The sequence below is a fragment of the Eumetopias jubatus genome, unplaced genomic scaffold (assembly GCF_037043125.1).
Source record: "Eumetopias jubatus isolate StellerSeaLion01/CBP00866 unplaced genomic scaffold, mEumJub1_p1.0 scaffold_4, whole genome shotgun sequence".
NCBI classification, from domain to species: Eukaryota; Metazoa; Chordata; class Mammalia; order Carnivora; family Otariidae; genus Eumetopias; species Eumetopias jubatus.
The window spans coordinates 59,170,410-59,188,126 of NW_028274810.1; the positions used below are offsets into that span (position 1 = coordinate 59,170,410).

The 17,717-nt window shown below is 43.0% G+C and overlaps 1 protein-coding gene across 10 annotated transcripts in view; it reads right to left on the reverse strand.

Annotated features, from left to right (window-relative positions):
- The window catches only part of FGGY (FGGY carbohydrate kinase domain containing), a 418,161-nt gene that overhangs the window by 312,293 nt on the left and 88,151 nt on the right, over positions 1–17,717 (reverse strand). The window contains exon 1 of one of the 10 annotated variants that reach the window (XM_088022400.1): positions 3,485–3,534. The exons of the other annotated variants lie outside the window; for them this stretch is intronic. The gene's annotated coding sequence lies outside the window, so the exon portion shown is untranslated. Of the gene's footprint in view, positions 1–3,484; positions 3,535–17,717 lie in introns of those variants that run through there. 10 annotated transcript variants of the gene reach the window in all.

Genomic DNA, 17,717 nt, shown 5'->3' on the forward strand with positions numbered 1-17,717 from the left:
AACGATCAAACTGAAGAGTTGTGACAGATACCATAGAACTGGCAAAGCTGAGCATATTTACTATGTGGTCCTTTACAAAAAAAGTTTGCCAATCCCTGGTCTAGAATTGTGTGTTCTCACGTCCTGTCCCAGATCCTCCCTTGGGAAACATCTATGCATCCTTAGGCGAGAATAAGCACATTCATCTCTGTAGGGACCAAGACATCTAACTTTTGCGAAGAACGTTCTGTGATTGTGTTCCATATCCATTCCCCTCCTTCCTTAGCTTACCAAAACCCTGATTCTATTTAGAGTGGCCAGCTCCAAGTGATCAAACCTGATGGTCTAAGCCAGTGCCAGCCAGCAGAACTCTCTGCAATGATGGATATGCCTGATGTACGCAACTGCCCAGTAATGTAGCCACTAGCCATGCTTGAAATGTGGCTAGCATGACTGAGGAACTGAATTTCTGAATTTCTGACTTTACTTAAATTCAATTAATCTAAATAGCCAGCATAACTCAACAATAAAATGACAACCCAATTATAAAATGGGCAAAGGATCTGAACAGACATTTCTCCAGAAAGATACACAAACAGCTAGTTGGCACATGAAAAGATGCTCAATATCACTAATGATTCTGTAAATGCAAACAAAAACCATAGTGAGATATCACTTCACATCCACTGGCATGGCTAGAACCAACAAACAAAAATTACAAGTGTTAGTAAGAATGTGGAGAAATTGAAACCCGTATCCATTCCCATCAGGATGTATAAAATGCTATAGCCCCTTTGAAAAAACAGTCCGGCATTTTCTCAAAGGATTGAACATAGAGTTACCCTATAATCCAGTAATTCTACTCCTAGGAATTTGCCCAAGAGAATTGAAAAAATGAAAATACGTTCACCCAAAAAACTTGTACATGAATGTTCACAGCAGCATTATTTATAGTAACAAAAGTGTCCTTCAACTTAAATGTCCATCAACAAATAAATAGATAAAATGTACCATATCCATGCAGTCGACTATCAGTAAGTTATGAAAAGGAACAGATTTTTTAAAATACTTATACTGATATATGCTTTAACACAGATGAGCCTAGAAAAAATTATGTTAGGTGAAAGAAGCCAGACACAAAGTGCTACATATTGTATGATTCCATTTATATGAAATGTCCACAACATACAAATCCAGGGAGACAGAAAGTAGGTGAGTGCTGCCAGAGGGTGAAGGTAGGGTTAGGAAGGGGGAGTAACTACGAACAGATACTGGGTTTCTTTGGGGGGTGATGAAAATGTTCTGGAATTAGACAGTGATGATGGCTGTATAATCCTGTAAATATATTAAAAACCACTAAAAGGTAAAATTAAAGTGGTAAATTTTATGGTATGTGAAGTATATCTCAATAAAAAAAAAAAACTTTTAAATAGTCCTGTGTGGCTATCATATTAAATTGTGTAGATCTAAGCCAACCATGACCATATTGTTCTGTACTTTCCCAGCTTCCCTTGTAGCTAAAAGTAGCCACGCAACCTAATTCCAGCCAATGAGAACCTAAGCAGAAATCTAGTAGGAGGCCTTCTGGGAAAACTTCCTCTTATCATTAAAAAAAAAAAAAAAAAGAAAGAAAGAAAGGAGATTCTGTTTTCTCCAGTTCTCCCTCATGTTTCAGCATTAAAGGTGATTAAAGGTGGATAAATGTCTCCTGCGACCATGAGGTAATTAGCAAGAAGGAAAAGTCTAAAGAATTAAAGATATGCTGGCCTTGACATGATCAAATCACCTTTGGATTTGTTTAGGGGTGAGAGAACAGGAACTCAAGCCTATTTATATAAGACACTGTTAAATGGGTATATTGTCCCATGAGTTAATAATATATGTAAAACATTCGCAACAGCTCCTGGCACATGGTCAGTACTATGTAAGAGTTAGTTACTATGACTGTCATCGTAACTTAGTGCTTCTCAACCTTTTTTTTTTCTTAAACCATCAACCTCACTGAAAAGTCTGAACAGACATTCTTTTCCTTATCCCTGCCCCCATGATAGTTTAATACCTATTTACTGGTTTACATTGTTAGGTAGGGCTCAGCTTTAGAAGGCTACAAACCATTATAATAGCTAAGATCCTTTCATCCACCAAGAACCAATTTTCGCCCTCTTGCAAATGGAATTCTTGATACATGCTTCTTCCCCAGTGTAACCTGCTGATTTAAATAAGAGTTTCTTAGTATTAACACGGAAGCTGAATGCATTCCTAATTGATTCATTTTCCTTCTCCACTGTAACCAAATGATTTAATTGGACCTGTCTTGATCGTATAAACCCCACTCTGTTGGCCATCACAGATTCCCTGGGAATATGTGCATTTAACTATAAAGGTGACACCATGATAACACACCACTCATGTGGCTACAGTCAAGCCAGCTACAAATTCATACACCTCAGCCCAAAGAGCACAATGAGAACCAAAAAACTAATTGGGGGAGGGGGGGCACTACTAACATATTTATTAATCACATTTATGGATGTCTTTGTTATTCTGATGGTAAAAAATCCAGAATATAGAAAAATATAATGGAAGAAATAAAATCAACCTTTATCTCACAACATAGCTCTGTTTTATATAGAAAAACAATTTTGTGGGACACCTGGTGGCTCAGTCGGTTAAGCATCTGCCTTCGGCTCAGGTCATGATTGCAGAGTCCTGGGATTGAGCCCCACCCGGACTCCCTGCTCAGTGGGTGGTCTGCTTCTCCTTCTCCCTCTGCCTGCCACTCCCCCTGCTAGTGCACTCTTTCTCTCTCTGTCAAATAAATAAAATCTCTTAAAAACTTGAGAGAGAAAAGAAAAACAATTTTGCTGAGGTGTACTGCTCATATTTTACTATATCCTCTAGCAGCCTTTTCCAAGTCTGTCAACAGCACTGGAATACTTTCTGTTTTGAGCCTCCCCAAGGCGTTCTGATGTAGGCAGTACCCTTCTCCCATGATCCAATGAGGAAATAAGGGCTTGGTGAACTGAAAAGACCTGAGAATCGCTCAGTTAGCAAGTGAAGCAGATGTGATTCTGCACCAGACTCTACGACTCCAAAGCACAGCCCCCACCACCACCTGACTCCTCCACAAATATCTGACCACAAGAGCCAACCAATCAGGAAGAATGTCCAAATGTTCCAACATCTTCCACGTGACTCTCCGGAATCACTCTTGAACCCTTCTCCACCCTGTTTTCTGCCCATGGATGCTGAGGAGAATGGAGCATACCCAAAGGCTCTCCCCGCTGCGGCCTTGAGCAGGGTTTGGCCAATGAGGACAGAGGGATACCAGCAGGCAGAAAGAAAAAGCAGCCTGGCTGTGGCTCTCTGCACCAAAGGTCACACTGAGTCTCCTCGGGACCTGGTGACCTGCCTGCCCCTTGTCCTTGAGGCCCAGAGCTGGTACCAGCTCTGCTTCTGGTAGCCCAGAGGTCCTGCACTACCCTTGTGGTTTCCCGACACTTACCCACTCTTCTCAAATTATCCCATCTGACTGTGCCACCTGTTTCTTGCAGGGACCCTGGCTGATACACTGAAAAACAGAAGGGACACACATGTTCCAATGGGTACTAAAGGAACAGCAGGGGAGACCCCTCTTTCCATAATGGCAGTTTCCAGAAAGGAAACACAAAGAACAGCCATCATTACATGGAGATGGCGATGAAGTGTACTTCCCATCCCCTTCTTCAGAATCCTGCCTAACCTGGAGACCCTGAAATGTTACCTGGGAACAAGAATCTGGATAAAGCCAAAACCAAGAGTCAGATGCTCAACCAACTGAGCCATCCAGATGCCTCTGAGCTATTTTGTGTGTGTGTGTGTGTATTATAGTATACATATTTATTTTAGAAAAGTAGGATTATATTCCACCTTCTTTTCTGTGACCTCACTATTTTACTATTGGGAAGTTCCCCTTTTTGGTTTTGATTTATAAGACTCTATAGGTTTAATGAGAAGGACTCTTGGTCATGTTGAAAGTGTTTTTCCTGGTTTGTTGTTCAGCTTTCCATTTTGTTTATGGGTTTTATTTTACCTTCTTTTTATGTACTAAAATATCCCATTTTTTTTTTTTTTTAAAAAAAAGCAGTATTTGGGGGAAGATCTGGGACTTAAAGACTGAGTAGTTTGCCAGGGCACTATTAATCACCCTTCCTTTCTGCCCTACACTCGTCCTCTCACGGGGCCTTCAAAAGCTGAATTTCCTGCACCAATGGAATAGATCAAATTAATTTTAGCACAAGGAAGGTAAGAGCTGTCAACCCCAAGTTCCACTCTCCCTTACCCGATAAGAATAAGTATCAAAACAGTCATGTTAGAAGAAAAATTGAAACACATTTTGATAGAGTTATCCTCACAATGTCTCATCTTCCAATAGATTTTTATAAGGGATGTATATTAAAGGATCAAGGAGTTTCTGGAGGGAGAAAAACATCAAGAAAATGACCTGGGAGAGCAATTAAACTGACCCTGGCCTCATATCTTTATTTCAAAACCTGAAAGTAAAAAAGCTTTGCAAGTGAAAGCACCAAAGTATAAAAGAAAACCTTCCTCTATTTTTTTCCCAAATAGGCCGTGTGCTACAAACTAACAAAATTACAAATAGCAGGGGTGCCCGGTGGCTCAGTCAGTTAAGCATCCAACTCTTCATTTCAGCTCAGATCATGATCTCAGGGTTGAGGGATCAAGCCCTGCATCAGGCTCCTCGCTCAGCATAGAGTCCGCTTGTCCCTCTCCCTCTGCCCCTCCCCCCACTCACTGGATACCCTATCTCTAAAATAAGTAAATAAAATCTTTAAAGAGAACATGTTTGTTGGCACTTTCAATCAGTAGAAGTGACAACAATACTTTCAGTTACCCCCTTTAAAGTCAGTTTCTTTTTTACTTGCTAAATAAATCTTGCTCTGCTTTGTCTCCCTATTTTGCTCATGCTTTTCCTTTTCTCTCCTCTAACCAGGTATTCTGTCAATACGCCTGCTGACTCCACCTCCTAAATCTACGTGGGCTCCAACCTTTTCTTTTTTTTTTTAAGATTTTATTTATTTATTTGAGAGAGAGAGAATGAGAGATAGAGAGCATGAGAGGGAAGAGGGTCAGAGGGAGAAGCAGACTCCCTGCTGAGCAGGGAGCCCGATGTGGGACTCAATCCCGGGACTCCAGGATCATGACCTGAGCCGAAGGCAGTCGCTTAACCAACTGAGCCACCCAGGAGCCCTCCAAACTTTTCTAAGAACACCCGTGGTCACTCCTGAGCTCATGTCCTCTTCACATCTCAGTTGGCCTGGAGCAAGGCTTCCCAACCTTGTCACTACTGATATTTTGGGATGGATAATTTTGTTGTTGTGGTGGCTGTCCTACACCTTATAGGATGTTTAGCAGCATCTCTAGCCTCTTCCCACAAAATGCCAATAGCACGACCCCTCCTCACAATCAAAAATTTCTCTAGACTTTGCCTCTTTAATACCCATCACCAGGCTAACGCATCCCCCCACCCCCCTCCCCTCTAGACTTTGCCAAGTGTCCCCTGAAAAGCAAAATCGACCCAGGTTGAGAACCACTGGCCTAGAGCATAGGCTTCTATCAGCTCTACCTGCACCTACTCCTGTGCCCTCTGGAACTCATCCACCGTACCACAGACAGAATGCAAGTCCAACCGTGTCATTCCTCAGCTTCAACCACCACTCGACTCCCCATTGACTATAGGCTGAAATCTAAAATTAGCAAGAGATACAAACAGGCCTGACCACTGGGCCCTGCAGGCTTCTCTGACCACTGCCAACCCTGTGGAACTGCCTACAAGCTCTGTGTGCTTCACGTGCATGAGAACCACGCCGGTGCTCCAATACTCCATGTAGTTCTCGCGTCTCCAGGCCCTTTTACTTGCTGTGACCCTTTTCCATACTGGACTGCCCCATTCTTCACTTCCCCACTGAGAGAAATTCCAAATCACCCCCAACAGTGGGGGTCGCAAACTCAAGTGCACTCAAGGGTCAGGATGGGGAGCTGTAGAGCACATGCCCACACATGCCTCTTGGCTCTTCCTGACTACACCATTTCATGCGGGACAATGGGCCCGTGTGACCAAATCTGGGAAGCTAGAGGTCTGGATGTTTATGTTTGCTACCTGAATGATTTAAAAATAAATAAATAAATAAGTAAATAAACATGGAAGAGCTGAAACAATACATGTCTACAGGCAGAATGTGCTAGTTGTCACCAGCTGTTTACACTCTAGAGATCTCTAAGTATTTCTCACGGTACCCTGACAGTGTTTGCATTCCTGTCTCCCCTTCGGGAATCTCAAGGTCCCCATGACATTCACCGGTCTTTTTGCTTATTTTAATCATGTATCATTTCTTTCTCCCATCTGTCCATCCATTCATCCATCCAATTCACCCATAAACAGAATTAAGTCCCCATGAGCACTTTGTTAAGAATACAAAAGTAAACAGACACAATCTCTACCCTCAAAATGTTCCTACTCCTGGAGGGGAGGATATAAGTAAACAATTATGATCCACACACTCATGAGAATATCATAAATAATATCAAAGCACAGGACAAGGACAATAGGAAAAAAACAAACAAACCCACACACTTCAATCTCCCTGGGGGAGTCAAACTGGCTTCTGATGAGATCTGAGCTAAAGGCAAGAATCTGCCAGCTTGATAAGAGAAAGAGAGCATTCCATGTCATAGGAACAACCTGTAAGAAAATGTGCAGGTAGGCAGAGAGAGGGTGCATTTGAGGAACCACAATAATGTAGTTTCAGCTTGAAAAGGGGTGAAATTTCACAGGGCCCCATTCTTAAGTGTGCAGGGTTTAGTGCAGTTCCTGGCACGTATTAGACACTCATTCTGTTTGTTTGATTACTTAATTCAAATCTGGACAGGAAGACATGCTGATCAAGCACGGCTTAACAGTAGTTAAGGAGTCCCTTCAATGTGTGAGCTCTACTGGGAGAACACATAATAGGAGCGAACTGAAGAACTGTTAAATGAGCCAATACAATAATAAAATAATTACTGTAATAACAACAGTAATAACTAAAATTTACTGAGTGTTTGTTACATGCCATGTACTCAACTAACGCTTTCACAACATTTCATTTAATCCATATAATGATCCTATGCAGTATTATCATTCCCATTTTACAGATTAAAACTAGGCTCAGAGAAACGAGCTGGGGCTCCAACCCAGGAATGTCCGAATCCAAAGGTGAAACATATAACCGTTATAGTTGTATTTTTGGTGGAAAAAAACCCCTGTGGGTTTCTTACAAAGCCTTTTGGTTATGTTTGAACCCAGAGCATCAATGTACCAAGGAAGAAATTTGTTCTCTTGGGGATGACAAAAACTGTCCTTCCAAAATAAAAGCTATCCTCTTAAGTAGGCAGAAAACCAACCACTAAGTGGGTATTGCCACATGATCGAAGTACAGTTGCCAGTGGTTTTCTATTACCACAAAAGAAAAGAAAAAAAAAATCTGGAAAATGCCACGGAGAGGGGTGGCAGGCAGAATCTCCCTCTGGGAGCCGGGCCAGGCCAGGCCTGTTTGCTGGGGCAGTTGGGTGAAGGCAGTCAGAAAAAAGGGATGACTACAGAGAGCCCGTCCAGAACTGGGGCTCCGGGACAGCAGGCAACAGGCTCCCTGTCAGGAGAGGTCACTACTGTTTACGGTCACACACCCGGACTCCCTTACATGGACATATTTGTAAATGATATTAAAATGTTTTCAATGTGAACACCAAACTTTCACAATTTATACTGAACGTCTCTGTGATTCAGCCAATCTCGTGAATACAGCAAATTTATCTAAAACAAGGAAAAACTAAAAATCTATAAAAGAAAGATGTGTTTTCAAATACTCTCTGAGGATTTAGCAAGCACCGTTTCATATCTAGAGGATACTATAACTAAAACTGTATATTTTTTCTTAGCTCACTAGAAGAGGTTTGATTCTAGTTGATGACCTCCACTTTTCTTTATATAGAAATCATTTATTTAGTTTTTATTTTTTTATGTTTTTGCCACTGAATTATTTTTTTCCAACTTTATTAAGGAACACCTGACAAATATAAATGTATATATTTCAAGTATACAAGGTGATGATTTGATATGCATACAAATTGTGGAATGATTAACAAAATCATATACTTGTCATTTAAATCCCTATAATACAGATGATCAATTTATTATTTTATACTGATAAACAGTATGTGCACATTCTGCAACACTGCCCTGCATTCAGATCGCTGCTCTGACACTTTCTACCGTGTGGTTTGGCCAAATTACAAGTGTTCTCCAGATCTCAGTTTCATCATCTGTAAAATGGGTATAAGAATGAGAACTTAGCCATATTGGTTCCAAAGCTAGCTGAATGACCAAATTAAGGTGGTAGCAGAAAGGGAGAGGAGGTGGCACATTAAAAAATATTTAGAAAGGGACCTAAACAAGACAGAGAGATGGATTTCTCAATAGGCAGTTTGTCAGCAGAGCAGGCAGCAGGAATGAAGCCACGTGTCAGCCTGCACCCCTGAGAAGAGATGGCCCATCACTAAGATGCAACAGGCGAGGGGCAAAGGAGTGGGGAATCTGAATCTGGAAAATGCTGGTGGGACACAACTGTGGAGAGCTATGGAGCTAGGTCTAGTGGCTAGCAACATTTCCAAGAACAGAGCTAGGAATAAAGACTCAGAAGCCACTGGCCCGTAAATTAAACCGATAAACCAAGCCACATACAATGAGCGACCCCAGAAAGAATATTTCAGCAGAAGCTGCAAACCAGTGGCCCAAGGGCCACATCTGGAACACAGACTTGTTTTGTTTGCCCCCACCACCACCCAGAGTTCTAAAAAAAGTTTCAGCCAACATACAAAAATGTTAATATGGTGAATTTTCTAAATCTGGATTTCTATCTTCTCTTGAAAACTCAGGAGATTCTGCAATTCCAGGTGCCAGCGTTCCCATTCTGGGTAACACAGGCAGCGAGAGCTCATTTCAGGAAGCCCCCCAGACCAGGCTCAGACCACACGGCCCACCCTGGCTGCCCCCACTTGCACACGGTCGGCGTGTGCTGGTATCTCTGCCCCTGCTTGCCCTGTGCTACCTTCTGCCATCCGGTAGGAAATGTGAGTCTGTGACCTGCTGGTGAATGAGAAGAGCAGAAAACTAAGATCAGAAGCCTCTGAAGACTAACACAGAAAGACTCCAAGAGAGGAGTCTCTGAATGAGACCGAGAAAGACATATCAGAAAAGTGAGAGCATGTGTGGTACCATCAAGTAAAGGGTATGGAGCAGTCACGCATTCATCCCTGATTGCTCTGCTGATATCTCCCCTCCCCCACAACTTGAGGTACACCCCACATCTCAACACATGTCCAAAACACCATCACTGCTCAGTGGAGTTACTGGAATCACCTCTTATTTCCACTCTTTTTTTTTTTTTTTAAGATTTTATTTAATTATCTGAGAGAGAGAGAGGGAAAGCATGAGTGAGGGGGGGAGGGCAGAGGGAGTGGGAAAAGCAGACTCCCCCCTGAGCAGGGAGCCCGATGCAGGGCTCGATCCAGGACCCTAGGATCATGACCTGAGCCGAAGGCAGACGCTTAACTGGCTGAAACACCCCGGCGCCTCTTTGTTTCCACTCTTATTGCCCAAAAATCCATTCCCCACACAGCAAATAAAAAAAGCTCATTAACATGTAAATCAGAGCACACCACTCCTTTGCCAAAACTATCCAGTGACCTCCCAGGACATATAGAAAAAATCCAAACCCAGAAACACACCCTATACAGTCTTCCAAGGAGGGACCCCTTTCTACCTCTGTTGGCTGCATCTCCAACAACCGGCCCCTCTATGTTCAGTCACACTGAGCTCTCTGCTGTTCTCCCAACAGGTCAAGCACATCCTCAAGCCCTTGCACGTCCTCCTCCTCCTGAATGGATCCCTCTTCCCTCAGCTCCTTTCCTCTCATTGGCCCCTTCTCCAGTCAGAGGTCACCTTCTCAGAGAGTACTTATTAACCTTCTCAATACCATTCCTCATCTGACCCACTTTCAACCGCTCTCCCTGCTGCATTTTCTTCAGAGCACTTATCATTCAGCTATGTTTGTATTTGTTTACTTGTGTATTTGGTTCATTTCCCACACTACAGTAAGTTCTATGTGGTCGAGGACTTTATCTTTATACAATGCCTCACACAGAGATGGTCTCAAGTTTGTGAATGAATGAATGAACAAACAAACGAACGAACGAACGAACATGCGATACTGTGGACGGTAAGGGATTACAGAGAATGGATATTAATCACAGTATATCTTCGCCCGGATCCTCCAGAAAGCAGACCCTGTGTGAGAGGGTTACATAGCAGCACTGCATTAGGAAGCGCAATCTCCAGGAGCAGGAGTAGAGTGATGGACACAGGAAGTGAAACAGATAAGGAGCAGGAGAGGCAAGATGAAGTTGCATTATCAAGCTGGTTCCACAAGAGTGACGCATTCTCCATCCACAGGACCATCCACACCCTCCACACACACTCTAGTCCCCCGAGCCATACAGACTCTATCTTAGAACCATCCACGATGGGGGAAAAAGGAACATTAATTCCCCACTTTGTCCAGGTTGTGCACCTGTGGGCAAAGAGTGAGATGGAGAGGTGGCATCAACAGGGAAGCGTCACGCTACATAATGGACGGCATGCAAGGCAGGCATGCGGCACGAGGTGAGGCACTGTTTACACCTGCAGAATGCCCTGCACGGTACTGGGTGCCACGCGGGCAACTGGATCAAGAAATGAGGCAACTTTTCCTTACCGTCCTTCTGAGAGGATCTGATGCAGGACCCAGAGGTGTCTGAGACACAGTAATGTAAGAACCAAGAATACCCACCACATTAGCAGTGACCTTCACAACAGCAATATCAGTGCACTGGGAAGGGTATACATCATATTATAGCGGATGAAGGTATTGACTGGGAGAAAAGGAAGCAGAACACCAAGAGAAGGCTTCTCTCAGGGCTCCTTAGAGTATTAGCTGATTCCAGGGCTGGAGCAAGGAGAGTCCTAAGTGACACCCAATGGTGCCAGAAAGAAAAGATGTGCTCCAAAAGAAAATGAGGACAAGTCAAAAGGACACAGAAGCCAACCTGAAGGGGTTCCCAATGGTGAAATTTGTGACTATTTGAGCATGATAATAATAGTAATGGATTGAGGGCAATAGAAGAAAATACTTCATAAGTGCATACTGATATAAATAAATAATTGAAAGAATAAATAAATGGGAGACAAAGAGAAAGCCATTGACGGTAGAGATCCTAACAAATATAGAAGGAATTTTGAACAGAAAAATGCCATCTGGCAAAACCATCAGAATAATTGCAATAAGCAAGAATTACTAATGGAAGCTAAAACTAGTAGGCAAAGGTATGATAGGAAGCATGATATTTACAAAATCGTGGTATTTCCCCACAAGGCAGTTACTAATTACAAAAGGGAAAATGGTGCCTTTACAGTGCAGAGACTGAAAGACACCAACTTAAGCAGGTGCCATCCCCTGTTAACTTCACCAGCAACAGGACAAACTGGCATCACTTGTGCCTCCTGATATGATGCACTATGGAGAGCGCAACATCATTTCTGTGGTTTTCCTGCCAAAAACGCAAAATCTGAATTTCATCTTGAGGAAGCAGCGAGCAAACTGAGATGTGACACAAAATAACTGTGTGATGCTTCAAAAGCATCATGGTCATGGAAGACAGGTAGTGACTGAGGACCGTTCCAAGTGACAGGAGACAAAGAAGATAGGAGAACTAAATGCACTGTGTGATCCTAGGTTAGATTCTGACTCAGACAGAGACATCAGTAAGATGACTCACAAAGCTAGGTAACTGCAGCACGAATGTTTATCACCTGACTGGAATCGCTGCAAAGTGATTATGTAAAATGTTGGTGAGATGGACAGGAAGACGATGTGATGGGGAGAGATATACAGAAGGCCCCAAGAGTACCTGAAATTAGTCTACTTTTTCAGTAGGTGATAGATACATGGATGTCCATTAGATTATTCTCTATACTTTACATATACATTATATTCTGGGTGTATGAACATATTGTATTTTTAATTGAGAAAATTTAAATATACAATGAAAATATAATGGATGTTATGATGTTCTAGGTTCTGTTGATTAAGCCTCAGAGCCTGAGTCCTGTTCTTTCTGCTTAAAAGAAAAAAAAAATAAGCACAAATATTAGAAAGTTGTAAAAGGCATTCTGGCACCTAACTAAGGCTCTCTCCTTGATGTAATAAGATTGCTTATAAGACAACTAAAAAGGAAGGGTCACTTTCCGGCACATGAGTGCATGTTCTTTAACACCTGTTCCCTACATTACTATAAATCATCTTATGTGCCACTGGAAATCTCTGTAATATGTTCCCAGGGACAGATGTCCCATAGGTTGAGAGGAAGGACTATGGTTTTGGTGTAAGAAGTCTTAGGCTCAAATCCCCACTCCTCCACTTACTAGTAGTGTGACAAGGGGCAGGGAAGTGATTCAACTTCCCTGTTTCCACAAGTGCAAATTAGAGAAAATGTCAGCATTGTTACAAGGTCAACGTGAAAGGATGTGCATCAAGATCAAGTACTTTGTCTGGTACGCACAGATGCTCACATTCGGTAGCAATACCTACCATCACTGCTGTTATCTCGGTTTCCGAGGAGACGGAGACTCAGAAAGCAAGCCTATCTCTGCTTTAAATCTCGACAATGCTAGAAATGAACTGAGATCACAAGAGAGCATGAAACACGACTCCTCGGCACCGACTGCCTCACAGCTACCACATCTGGTGCGAGTGGCCTCACGCCAATGGCCCTCCTCTTAACATGGAGAGCGGGTGTAGCAGACAAGGCAAAAGTTCTGGAGTCACAGCTGGACTCAAATCCTGGAGTCACCTCCTGTGTCCTGTGTGACCTTGAGCACATTACCCAGCCCTCTAACCCTCAGAGGCTTCCTCTCTCAAAGGGGATAATACCACCCCTTCACAAGGTTATTAGAACATACGCTGTATCAATACATTTTGCGTAAAACAGTGCCCGATGCATAACAGAGACTCCAGAGATCTCTGGCTGCAATATCACAAGAAGGAAATCTCCAAAGAAGGGCCCTACAAACCAGGGAGGAAAAAACCTGGTGAGAAAGAAAATCCACTAACTGGGGAATCCAGACTTGGTGTAACCCTAGTTATTCCTTACACTTCCTTAACCTTCCAGAGGTTCCCTTTCCTTACCTGTAAAAGAGAACTCCTTCTTTCCCTTCCACAGAGTTGTGGCGGGGTTACCTGAGGGATGCCGTATCTTCCCTCATGCTGGGGACACACCTGGAGATGAGCAGAGGCAAGCTGGAGCTGAGGGGGATACTCCCTAGACCCCTCAATTCTCCTGCTCCCTTTCTCACGAGCCTGAGTGATGGCGGAGTGTTCAAGGATCAGGGTCTGGAAGCAGTTATCCCTTCAATCCTTTCCTGTCAAAGCCATCCACAGCCCTGGCCCCTGGGCCCCTCACAGAGGAAGGAAAAGTCTGTATGAAGGCCAAGTGGAAGGGTCCCGATGCTTTCCAAAATCCACACTCCCACTCCCAAGCTGCTCCACAACCTCTGTCAGCGCTTTTCCGAGTCTACGTTCTGAAACCTTTGTTTTTCTTCCTACGAAATCCAGGAGAAGACAGTAATGCTATGTGTGCGTTGCATTTTAGACACTTCCTAAAGGATGGATTTAAATGTCATTCTCTTGACTTGGAAGGAAAATCTGAGGACAAAAGAGGGATTAGGAACTGTGGGATGGGAGAGGATGGAGATTTGAAAAATAAATTAGGTTAAGGTTACAAGGATAAAAGTTAAATAAGAAAACAAAAGCCCAGTTAAGGCTGCCATGGTTAAAGTTACAAATAAAATCAAACACTTCATAGATCTCCAGTTCGGGAACCCAAGCAAGCTCTGGGGCAGCTCTCAGGAGCTTGAACAACAGGATAATTTTCAAGCAAATCAAAGTGGTTGGGCCCCAGGACAAATAGGTTGAAAGCCCAAGCATAAGCCCAGTCTCAGAGTTAAAAGGAATGCAGACTGCCCCAAAACACACTAGCCGTTTGTTTTTCCTGCCACCTTTCCAACGGTCATGTCTGGAGTGAGGATAAACAGTTCTGGGGGGGAAAAATGATGTGAAGTACAGACTTTAAGAAAATAAAACACTAGAAGAACCCTTCTTAAAGAGTTATGTATGTGCGCCTGCATATATGTACATATACGTATAGAGAGAAAAAAACATATATATACACACATATGCGAGTGTGCACGTGTGTATGCCAAAACTATCCAAACTTCTGATGTTTTCAGGTATGAATACAAAGGGCTGAAACAAGCCATTGAGATGCTGTTGCTTTTTTCAGCAAGATCAAGACTTTTTTTTTACAAAAACATTCCAAAACCAGTTTGTTTAATAAGATTATAATGGGTGCTTTGGGTTATTATTAATAGCATATTTTACTCTAGGTTGCTTAGAAATGTATTGGGAAAGCCCCAGATAAACCTAAGAAGTAAGGAGAGTGAAGAGAGAGCTTTGTTTGATGGCAACCCCACAAGGGGCCGGGAATTGTGCTCGGTGCTGGGCGTGCACGGCCTCCTTGCACTAACACAACAAATTTAGATGGTAAATATCAGATTCCCAAGCCCACGTGGCTTGCAAGTGGCAGAGCCTATTCCATTTGCCCTGGAATCTGGGTGTTTTGCCCTCATCACTGCCCATCGCTGCCCTTCCCCCAATGAAAGGCTGACAGTCAGAAGCAATCCTTCCTAGTATTTCCCTAAGGACAGAGAAATGTCCCATATTCCTGGGACAAGCAAGCAACTCGCAGCAGGGTCAAAAGCAGCTTCTCTGTGAACTTCACTTTAGCAGAAAAGGGACGAGAAACACTCTGGTCCAAGAGTTAAAGAAAGAAGATGAACAATTTACATGTGGCAGGTGATCAATATTTAATGCCGCCTGGTATAGTGGTTCTTCAAAAATGTCTTTCAGCTCTGAAGGCCTTTCTGTTCACCCACACTTCAGGGGGTACACACCAGACTCAGAGAAAATGCATTTTTAATAAGGACTGTGCCAACACAAAAGGCTCAGAATGGAGTAGAAGACTCGCAAGGGACCACACACTCTTGGGAGAAAGGGTCCTAAGGTGAAAAAGGGAATAAAAAGAAGCCAGAAATATATATTTGTTTTCACTCTAGGGAAAGAGGCCCTGTTAGAGCCCTGTCAGAATAATGATCAGAATAGATTTTTTTTTCTCCCTCAGTGGATGAGCTAGTCAAGTTTAAGGGAATCATATTCCAGACAAATGAGCTCCAGATGAGAGGTCCTGTTGCTTTCCAACCGTCCACGGCATCTTAGCTGCTTAACCTGTGCACGCAGAGCGCCAGCATCATGCACTCGACACGTACGGCCTATGGCTGACCACTCCCTCCATCCCCTTCTCAGTCCCTCTCGTACAGTGTGTGACCCTTGCTACTGTTCTCTCATTTTTTTGTCCTCCCTTGGCTTTTGAATCCGGTGCTTTACGCATGGGGACAGGAAAGAAACTCAGGTTAGAAACAACAGGAAGTTGACAGAACAAGGCAAGGAGGTACAGTTGCTGGGCCCCAAGAGCCAAAGTCATCTATTAGCATTTGGAGCCACAGGGGCCTGCCAAGAGGGTGGGAGAGCCCTGAAGTCGGGATGTGGCCACTGCCAACATTACCCAAGGCAGAGAGAGGGAAGGACCGACACTCTGGCCGCCCTCTTCTTCCTGCCCTCCCATCTCCCACAGTGTCAAAATGTCAGATGGCAGGGGTCGACCCCCTGCAATGCACAACGGAGCACTGCAAGGGCAACAGATGGATCTGAGCGCAAAGAGGCCAAAGGCCAACACAAGTGCTAAGTTAAAACAGTGTGTCATCATTGCTAAATGTATGCGTATGTAATTTAAGCAAATATATACATACTATATACAATACCGAGATTGAGGTATTGTCAGATGGAAAGATCATGAAAGAGCAAATGGAAGACTAGAAAGATAAGATGATCTGTTCCCATTACTCGCAGTCATCATGTTCTATAAAGTCTCCACAAATGCTTCATTGGGGAATACTGAACTGCTGTTCCCAAAGGAAACACAGGGTTAGGTTCCTGTGAGCCGCTGGTTACATTTTCATCAACGGATCTATACACAGCCTTGTTTCATGTGTGCGTGTTTTAAAAACACCCCACTAAGTATATATTGTTGACTCACTAACACTGAACGCATGGCCGATGGCTCTTAACTCACGTCTATATAAAGCCTACCTACATACGTATTTTCTCCATAAGACGCAATGCAACTCCTTTGCACTTAGAAACACAGCACTTCGGCACTATACTTGGGGGCCATTTTAAAAACCGAAATCACCCACAAAAGGCACAAAAATGAGAAAAATGTGGCACTAAAAGACCACAAAAAGGACAGTGTTTGGGTGCCTGGGTGGCTCGGTCTGCCTTCAGCTCCGGTCATGATCCCAGGGTCCAGGCTAAGCAGGGAGCCTGCTTCTCCTTCTGCCCCCTGCTCATGCTCTCTCTCACTCTCTCTCAAATAAATAAATAAAATCTTAAAAAAAAAAAAGAACACTGTTGTATAGTATGAAAGAAGAAATAAGGGGTCAGAGGGTCATCTTGCTCAACCTCAGCTGGGAACATGTGCATCAGGCAACTCGAAAATTTTTCGCCGCTCTGCACATGTCTAAGAATGACTGCAAAAAACCCCCACTAGTATTGACTTGGGAGTTACAAATAAAATTTTACAAGTACTAGAGTTCACACCTATGGAGTCCGCAAATAATCAGAATTGATTGTACATCAAGATATTTAAAGAAAAAAAAAGGCCCTGGATGTTATGAGATAGAAGGCTATTTGTTTCATTATTTATCTGTCCTCCCTTTTATTCTCAAATGTTGTCTAGTTAGCATTAAGACTGCAATTAAGGAGAGACAGGATTCTAAAATTTATGGTTCAAAAAGGAAAGAAAAATAAGGGGCAAAGGCATTAAGTAGTGGAATCATTTAGCTTAGCAGGGGATCATCCTAAATATGCCCCCAGGAAGCCCACTCCTCAACCAAGCCAATGATCCAAGGTGGGCAAAATGCAAAGGCTGACTGTGGGCCAGGCTAAAGACAGGAAGGGCACAGGAACTAACTTCCTGAAGAGATAGCAAACAGTCCCAGAAAACAACACAGCCTGGGGTCAGAGACTCACACCTGCCCCCTCCAGCTCTAACAAAATCGCTCTCATGCTCGTTTCACATTTACTAATGAGATGATGTGAGCCTCTTTCGCCTTAATTCAGCAACTATGACTTGAGCCCCTACTATGTACAAAGCACTGTACTAAGTCCTGGAAGGAATAAAACACCATTTTGTCACACATCATGTTCTACCTGTTTTGTGAATAATCAAAGGGTCTGGATCTCTAGCTATACTATCTTATATATGTAAATGGCTTCTATCTATAGAGCACCTTATATTTACAAAATTCTTATATACGTATTATCTACTGCCTCTAATTGTCTCTGTTAATAATTTCTACCCCTCTGACATTTGAGATTTATCTTCCGCTATAGCACATTACGTTATATTGATTTATTTATTGGCCTATTTTC